The sequence below is a fragment of the Corvus kubaryi genome, unplaced genomic scaffold (assembly GCF_017639235.1).
Source record: "Corvus kubaryi isolate FWS band 111438036 unplaced genomic scaffold, C.kubaryi_AGA036_p1.0 37354, whole genome shotgun sequence".
Classification (NCBI taxonomy): domain Eukaryota; kingdom Metazoa; phylum Chordata; class Aves; order Passeriformes; family Corvidae; genus Corvus; species Corvus kubaryi.
The window spans coordinates 16,666,992-16,675,639 of NW_024581116.1; the positions used below are offsets into that span (position 1 = coordinate 16,666,992).

At 45.1% G+C, this 8,648-nt stretch overlaps 1 protein-coding gene across 1 annotated transcript in view; it reads left to right on the plus strand.

The window, feature by feature from the left end:
* The first annotated feature begins 2,380 nt into the window (after positions 1 to 2,380).
* Positions 2,381 to 8,648, plus strand: part of MYT1L (myelin transcription factor 1 like) — a 317,185-nt gene continuing 310,917 nt past the window's right edge. The window contains exon 1 of the mRNA XM_042033094.1: positions 2,381 to 2,488. The gene's annotated coding sequence lies outside the window, so the exon portion shown is untranslated. The remainder of the gene's footprint in view (positions 2,489 to 8,648) is intronic.

Below are 8,648 nucleotides of genomic sequence, written 5' to 3' on the forward strand. Positions count from 1 at the left end.
ATACTCTTCAGAGCTCAGAAATACTTGCAAACACGTCAAAGGGCATAAGAGCTCTAATAATCCATCAGTTAAACTACTGTGATTTTTTGTATCTGTTTTCCTATGTTCATATTCTTATCTTTGACAATATGAATGGGTAACCTTATAAAAGATCCTGGATGAATTGTGGGGTTCTGTGCCCCATCAGTTTCTGTGGTAATCTGGGGGTGTCCTCAGGTACCTGCACGTACCCTGAGCTGAGCTCTTGCTCGCACACTGCAGCCAGCCTGTGCGGTGAGCCCAGCCTGGTGCTCTTGGAGACCGGGAGATGCAAGGTACTTTTTTTTTTTTTTAGCAGACGGTAAATGATTCCTATTCTTTGCTCCACAGAACATCCGATGTGGTGCCCAATCGGCTGAGAAAGCTGCACAGACGTCAATGTGTGTGTGTGTGTGTGTGTGTGTGTGTGTGTGCGCGCCTGCACAGCCAACTGCAGCTGGAACCTCCATTAGAGCAGCCCTATTGATTTCTGGTTCACACTGCAGTAACAGGGCTAGAGTGCAGGGCGGGGGGAGAAGGCGGGGAGGTGGGGGGGAATAATCCCAGTGGTTTAAAGACAAGGCTTAATCGACGGCACATCGAGGTGTATGTGCATATGTATAGCACATATACGGCAGTTTCCAGCGATATGCACTGAGCTGCTTGCTTAAAAAACCACCACCAAAAATCCCCAGGCAGAGCAATTCCCAAATCTCAGGAAACAACAGTCTGCCCAGGTTTCAGATCCGCCCCCTACACATGGATTGATGTTGATGCTTTGTCGATGCTAGGTTTGCGCACCGGAGCTGGCCGCAAAATAGTCCTGTTTTGTTAAAGGACTATAGGAGATGCACACTTTAAATGGCTCTTTCTCTGTGCACGCATTTATCTGCTTGGGGACTGTGGGGGGGTTAGAAATCCAGTTTGTGTGTGTCAAGCACAGGCCATAGAGAGCTCCAGGAAGCTGCTCTGCGTTTACTGGCAATCATTTTCTCGTGATGCATAATGCACAAGGTGCCAATGCAAGCTGAGGTGTAAAAATCAGGGGCGGGGGGGGTGGTATGGTGTGTGTGAAAATGGTGTGTCTGGTAGTGACTGAGCTTTCCTCTTCATCTGAGGTTTCTTTCTCAGCTAATATGTGGGAATAATTTATAGCTGCATGTTAATATGTTTTCCTGGTATTTCAGCACATCTGTGAAGAAAATCCTTGCAAAGCCAGGATTTCAAAATCCTTGTGTGTCTTTTCACAATCACTGCATGTCAGTCTGGCAAACTCTAGCTGTGAGCAGTATACAGCGAAGGGGGGGAAAGCCCCCAGCACCATTATCTGTTTAGGGGGTGGGGGAAGGGGCGACGGTAATACCTTTAAAAACCCGAAAGGCGGTAAGCCATTATTAGCAAAAGCTATATTGAGCATGCTTGCCAGACAGGCAGTGCAGCGCAGCTCAGCTCTAGTTCCGCCCAGACATGTGCCTTGCCATTTTCATTTTAATCAGTCTGCTCAGGATGGCTGCTGATTCATTTTGCGGGATGGCCCCCTGGGAGCCAAGGTGAAAGCCTGAGGCGAGCTGCTATTGCATCAATGCAGCACTCCACATCAGACACAGGGAGGGGAGGCAAGGCTTCGGCAGCAGATCGAGTTCAAAATACCAGCCTCACTATTAAAAAAACAAACCAGTACTCCCCCTTCAAAAAAACCAAAAACCAAAAAAACAAACAAAAAACCTTCTGTGGAAGTAATAATATTAAAAAAAGAAAAAAAAAAAAAGGAAAAAAACCAAAAAGAGTATAAATCCAACACCCCCCTCCCAGATCATCAAATAAAACACAATTATCTGAGAAAAATCTCTTCTGCTCCTTCCTTCTCCTTGTACCCTGGAAGCTCTGGAGCTACAATTTCTTTTCACAGTGCCTTGTTTAAAAAGAAAAAGGATGCTCTCTATTTCTCTATTTACCTGATAACTAGCGGGGGGTGGGATACCTGATTTAGCTGGAGACTTTGATTTGTGGGATTGACAACCTTATTATGCAGTGAGCTTATTATTGATATTATTCTGCTCTCGGTTGCCATGACCACCTTGTGAGAGACATTCAATTTTCTCTCTTCCATCATCATTATCTATGAGGCCATCTGTTGTGGAAAATGAATTCAGCCTCATTTGCATGACTGATAAGCAAATTTTTTTTTATCTATTTAACAGAAGGTCATATGCCGGGGATTTGGAGCTGCTGAAAAAAAAAAAGTGGAGGGAAAAAAAAAGGCATCTCGAGAGGATGAGTGGGAGTGCGTGCATTAGAGGATGTATGTGGAAGTAAAACAGATCCCTCAGGCCTGCTAGCCTATCCTACTGCATTTGTCATTCCTGCCAGGGCGACATTTTTTCCCCCTAAGCTTCTGCACACTAAAGAGAGTGAGAGCTTTTTCCCTGCAGTCTTCTTGAAGCCCCCCTGGTTTTTTTACTCAGTGTTGGTGGGTGTATTTTAATATATATATATTTTTTTTAATTCCCTGGAACATGGGGTATCTTTTCAGTGTTCAGTGAAGAAAAAAGCAGCCTTTTCTGGGTCTCTATGGTATGCTTCTTACTCCTCATCCTTTCAAAGTTGTAGTAAGCCAGGGCGTTTCTTAACCATGCTGAAATGTCTTGCTTATGTTTAACTTGTAAATGGTTAACAGTGCAGGTGTGGGCTGTGTTTTGTGCAGGGTGGGGGTTGATTCTTGCAGCTAACTGGGAAGATTATTGTGATTTTTGCAGTCATTCTGTCGCTTGTACTTAAATGTCCATTGTTTGCTCTTTTCAAGTTCTTCTGGCAATACTGCTGTGCAGCTGAAATTGTATTGGGCTGTAGAATAGCTGATAAAGAAATCCTAAAGAATGTGTTTACTATATGACTGCATAATGTTGCATGCATTAAGCATGTTGTTGTTTATATAAACTTGCTGCATGTGGACAGTACTTGTTTGATATGGAGAACCCGAGACAAACTTCACAGATTGGAATGCTCAATGACAGCCGAATGCAATTAAATAAAAGATCATAAGATACTATATTTTGCACTAAAATGACTTTTGAAAACAATGGATTTGTACTTCGAAGGGGAACTTTGTATAAGAGTAGCATTTTTTAAACAACACTATCTTAAATGTTTCGTATCTGTAATACATTTTCTTTAAAGAGAAGAAAATAAGTAAGTAAGGAGTGGTTAATTCAGTTAACTCTCTGACAACATCATAGTATATATTTTGGCTTTAAAATAGTTCTGATAAGTAGTCCATGTACATTTAGTGCAGATTTGTTAATCCTATTAATTTAGTGCTAAAATGTAGCCAAAGAGTATAAAAGAAAACAACTTATATCAGTAAAAAAGAAACTACCTCGTGTCTTATAGAACAGGTGTTACACAGGTTTGGTTTTTTTAATTGTCACTAACAAAGATTGAACTCAATGGAACAGAAGCATGCCATTTTCTTCTGAGTTCTGAACAACGTGCACAGCCTCATCTAGGCAGAGGAGGTTTTTAAACCTTTATTTCTTTTCCGAAGAAGTAATGTGTGGATAAAAGTAGGCTTTTTACATGATAAATGCTTTACCTGGTTGATGATACTCCTTTAAAGGTAGAAAAGGAGAAATGCAGCATTCTCTTTCTTGCAAATAAATACTTCTGGATTTTATTTGTAATCTACGGGGAATATTTTTTTTTATATTTCACACTTACAGTGGAGAAATGGTCATGGGTGCTGGATTTCAGGTGGTGAGAAGTTTCACTTTTATTGAGGTCAGCTAGAGACTAGATCTGTGACTTGTCTACATTAAGTAACTTACCCTAAATTACTTGAGTAAAATTCCTATTTTTTATGGGTTTATTTTTTTTTAGAAGACACTCTGCAACAGATCTAGCATTAATTTGGTGTGATAATCTATCTCTGATATTTGTTCAAAGGGTACTCTTTTCTCCTATCCCTCTGATTTCAGAAAGAGTATGTTTCTCGTACATTTTTAAAAAGGAATAAGATTTAATGCTTTTTTGGCATCCGCCATATTTATCATGCCTATTGGAGTCTGTGGTGGAAGTTAGCTCACAGAACTAGTTTCACACTCAGAGCTCAGCCCAGTGCAGCTCTGGCAGCTGCAGGGAGTGAAGGGTGTCTGAAACGGTGCTAGTTTCCTCAATGGACTTCAGCTGGAAGTAATGGCATACTGTGCATTAGCAGGCTGTCTTGTAGCACGCAGAGGTTGAGGTCTCAGTCTTATCCCCACCTTCCCCCTCCACTTGAATTGTCAGCATCTTCCAAAGGCTGGTGAATAAAACCTGCTAAACTTCGGGAAAAGCCTAACAGATAATGCAGTCGATTCCCTTCCCCTGCCCCCCAAAAGTTAATTACCGAGCTTGGTTGGATTCCTCCCTGCCACCCTGACATTTGACTGCTGCTAATTCACTGATTAATCTCATTAATGTGATTATAGCAGGATTTGGAGTTGGCTGCCATTGTTCTGCAGACAGCGCTATTCAGCCCCAGCCCTCGCCGCCCCCCTCGGCGCGTCTATGCGGTTCCTTCAGCACCGGGAGCTGTCCGGCTCCCCGGGAGCTGTCCGGCTCCCCGGGAGCTGTCCGCACTCGCCGGCCCCGTGCCCAGCGACTGCTCCCGGAGGTAAAGGCAGGAGAGGCTTCATGCCTTCTAATTAGGTGGCGGGAAGATGGCTGTGGTAAAGTGCAAGTCTCTTAATTTAAATTTATTTAAATTCTTCCTCTCTTCCGAGAGCTGTCTTCGCCTGCATTCTGTTTTCTGGGATCGATCCATGGGGCAGTGGAGTTTAAACAGCACTTCCTTGCAGCAGTGCAATTTAACTCTCAGGAGGTGAGGGACATTACAGGTGTTGTCATACTTAGCCAGACTTTCGCGTCCTAGTAGAGAGTGCTTTGTTGAGCTAAATGTTTTCATTTATCTGTTTGGGGTTTTTCTTTTCTTTTCTTTCTTTTTTTTTTCTTTTTTTTTTTTTTTTTTTTTTTTTGTGCAAAACCCCCCAGCATGCTCCAGCTTGTCACCTCAAAAACTATGTTTGCCCTCACCAACACTATTGTGCCCAGGGTCTTTCCTGCATCTGCACTGCACATGCCCATTTTCCGGAGTTTGGCAATAGGAAGCATTTTATTGATTTAAAATTGATCTGGAAGATCTTTTTAAGGTCTCATTATACATATAAATGACTTTTGCAGTCTTCAGCTGCAACACTATTTTATATTCAAGTTCGTAGGTTAGACAGTTTTAAATCAGACTAGGAACAACTTCTTTAAAGTAAATCACTTTACGTAGCACGGGGGCTCTGCCCCATTTGGTATTTTTACTTTTATTCTCTAGAAGATACATTGTTGTCATTTAATAACAGCCAATTGCACATGCGCAGTAACTTTTTTTTTTTACCATCTTCTTTCATTTGTATTCTTTATGAGCATGACCCTGTACTGGAAAAACTGAAGCCACATATTAAACTCTAGTGTGTGAAGGATTTGCCAGGACAAGCAACGAACTCCCACAAATCACTAAATTCAAAATACTTTTAAGAGAAAGTGTTTTGCTGAAAAAAAAGGTGGGATCTGTTAAAGAACATACTGCATTTTAAAGGATTTGAGCATAGTAAATGTCAGTGAAACATCTGCAGCCATTGTAATATATGGATAAATAACAATTTACGTTCAAAACTGAGAAAGTGCACTTAACCCAAAAAAGTCTGTTGCTTTTTTCTACTATGACTTTCACGTAGTTTCTCACTCACTGATATTATATTCTCAATAGGGTTTCCTATTTTTTTTAAATTTCCCTTTCTTCTCATTTCTTTTTCACCCAAAATCAAAAGCCCAGTGAGTAAAGTATTGTCTCCTTAACTGCTTTAGAGAACTATACGTTTAAAGGATGTATAAAATAGGATTGCATAGGAACAGGTTTTAACAGTGACAGCCACAATATGCAAGCCAATTAAGGCTGCTCGTTAGCGGGTATATTCTTGTAATACTCCTGTCAAGCTGAAATTGTACTCCCTTATTGACAGTAGTGGGTTCTTCTGATGCTTGAATTCTGCTTTCTGTGTTTGTCTAACGTTTCAAGACTCACTAGAAACTGCTACTAGCCAGAAAGTAAAAGAAATGGAAGGTTTTCAAGCGTACTCTACCTGAAGTTTGCTAACCTGGCCAACTTAACCTGCAGGAAAAATACTGTGCTCTCATTAACGCTGCTTAAACATGACCTGCATCTCCTTTTCCCCATGGATAACGCGCACTGACGAGACACAGGCTGGGGGAGGGAGAATCCAACCCACAGCATTAAACCCATACCCTAATATCTTATGGAGGATAATTAGGCCAATGAATTACCAGTCTCCCAAATTTCTTTCCAGACTGTTTTTTTTTGTGAATGCTTCTAATTTATGCAGTGGCCTCCCCCACCCCCCTTAACACTGACCAATACAACATTTATATACATTTTGTCCTCATTAGAGCAAATATTGTTTTTGTCTTCAGTGGGAGGAGCACTGGGCCTTTTCTTTGTGTCACCCCAAAGGCTGGACAAGATGATGAGGGTTTTTTCCCCACATAAATCGCCTTCAAAAAGTTTGACAACACCTGCCATGATATATGTACCACATAGTCGCCTTCACTATCCTATTAAGGGTAGCTAGGATCTAACATAAGGAAGCTAGCTCGAGCAGAGGGAGAAGACAAGCCTTGATTTTTCAAACGCAAATATCATTATCCAAAGGTTCTGCATGTAAACCTGACGTTAGAAATGCTGAGATTCGTCTGTAGAGGTGTAGATACCCTATTCACTTACAAGGGAGCCCTTTCATTGCCAGGTGTGCATGTGTGCTTCTCAGGCTACGTTGATTTGTGTGGAAAAAACCCAAACTGACATGCCCTTGCTACGACACAAACATGGTAGCTCTCCCTCCCTGCTACGAGGAGGCTTTTCTCCCCGCAGACCGGCTCCCCCCACCCTGCGCGGTGCCCTCCGCGCTCCCCGCCCGCACCTGCGGCCCGGCCGCTCCCGAGGGTTCCGCGCCTCGGTCTCGGGGGAGCCCTCCGAGTGCAGGGAGATGTAATCAGAGATGACAGAGAAGAATTAAGGAAAAAAAACCCAAACAAAAACCTCAAACCACGAGCGAGGTGGAGATGGGGGGGCGGGGGAAGAGACACGTAAGTCTTTTTTTTTTTTTTTTTTTTTCCCTTTGCTTTCAGAGGGAAACACTGCGTTTTCCACCAAAAGCGTGGATGTCGTGAGGGCTCTGCTATTGTTAGTCCCTGCCCCAGCAGGCTGGCTCTCCTCTGAATCCATATCAAAAACCTCCCCCCCCCCACTAAGCCCCTCTCCTGCCATCGGAGTGCGGCCGCGGAGCTGCTCTGCCGGCTGGGGATGCGACGGGCTGGTACGCGGAGACTCGCTTTCCCTTCAGACCGCAGTGTGGTGCCTGGCAAGGCTGGCTGGGGAGGGAATGGCAACCCCATACAGTAACCGACATGTCTGGTGTTCACACGTCAGGCAGAGCGGGCTCGAGAGGGATTACCTCCCAGGGCTTGAGGAGGGTGTTCCTCGTGACTTTTGGGTCAGTCTCCCCCGCTTCTGTCGCGGCCAGCAGGGGCTGCCCGCAGTGCCCTGCCAGCCGCGGGGCTGCCCGTACGGAGCACCGCGGAGCAGGGCGAGCCGCGGCAGGGAGGGAGGGAAGAAGGGAGGGCGGGGTACGGGGAGGAGGGGGCTGCAGCAGCACAATGGCAACGAGGAGGGCAACGAGATCGGCAGGCGCGCTTGTGTGTAGGGAGGGCGTGTAGGCTGTGTGCGTGCGCTAGCCAGGGTCCTTCCCGTGCGGAGCAGCCTGCCTGCGGGGATGGACGCGCAGGGCGGGCGGGACCCGGCAGGAGGCGCGGCGGTGCCCGGGGCAGGGGCCGGGACACGACAGGGCTGAGTCCGCGGGGGCGTGCGGAGTCGTGCCAAGGCAGGGGGGAGCCTCCGCCTCCGCGTAAAGATCACAGCCTGTCACGCTGCTACCGAAATGACATTTCGGGGACGGGTTTAAACGAAGCGACTCCCCGCTGTCAAGCCGCTCCCGTCGTAGGCACATCCGGCAGCCCGGGGGCGAGCCCTTTAGGGACGCTGCCCACGAGCGGGCGAGCGCCGGAGAAAAGCCTCTGCACAGCCGTGGAAGGCGGTGAGGTGCCTCTTCCCAGTCATTGTCTTTGTGACACGTTTAGTAACGCGGTCCCTGGCTAAGCGCAGGCAGCGAGACCCACAGAGTCCACGTCAAATTGCTGGGGAAACGCTGTTGAGGGTTTGTACATGCAAAACTGGCCCCTTTATGCGTACGAGCCCTGGATTCTGTTTGGGGCCTTGATTACATAAAGTTGAGCCGTGCAAGTCGGTAATGGTGTAAGGCTGCTAATCTTTTCTTCTGTAAATAGTTAATTTCTTTTGCTTCAAAGGGGAGAAGATGGTGTGAACAGGTAATATAAACAAAGCTTCAGCTAAATTAACTCTAGGGACTCTGGTGAGGTACCCCAGCAGAAAAACGATGGTTTTCAATCATTATTTTCTTTAAAAGATACATTTAGAAGCCTAATTGTTGGGACTTTTTTTTTTTTTTTTG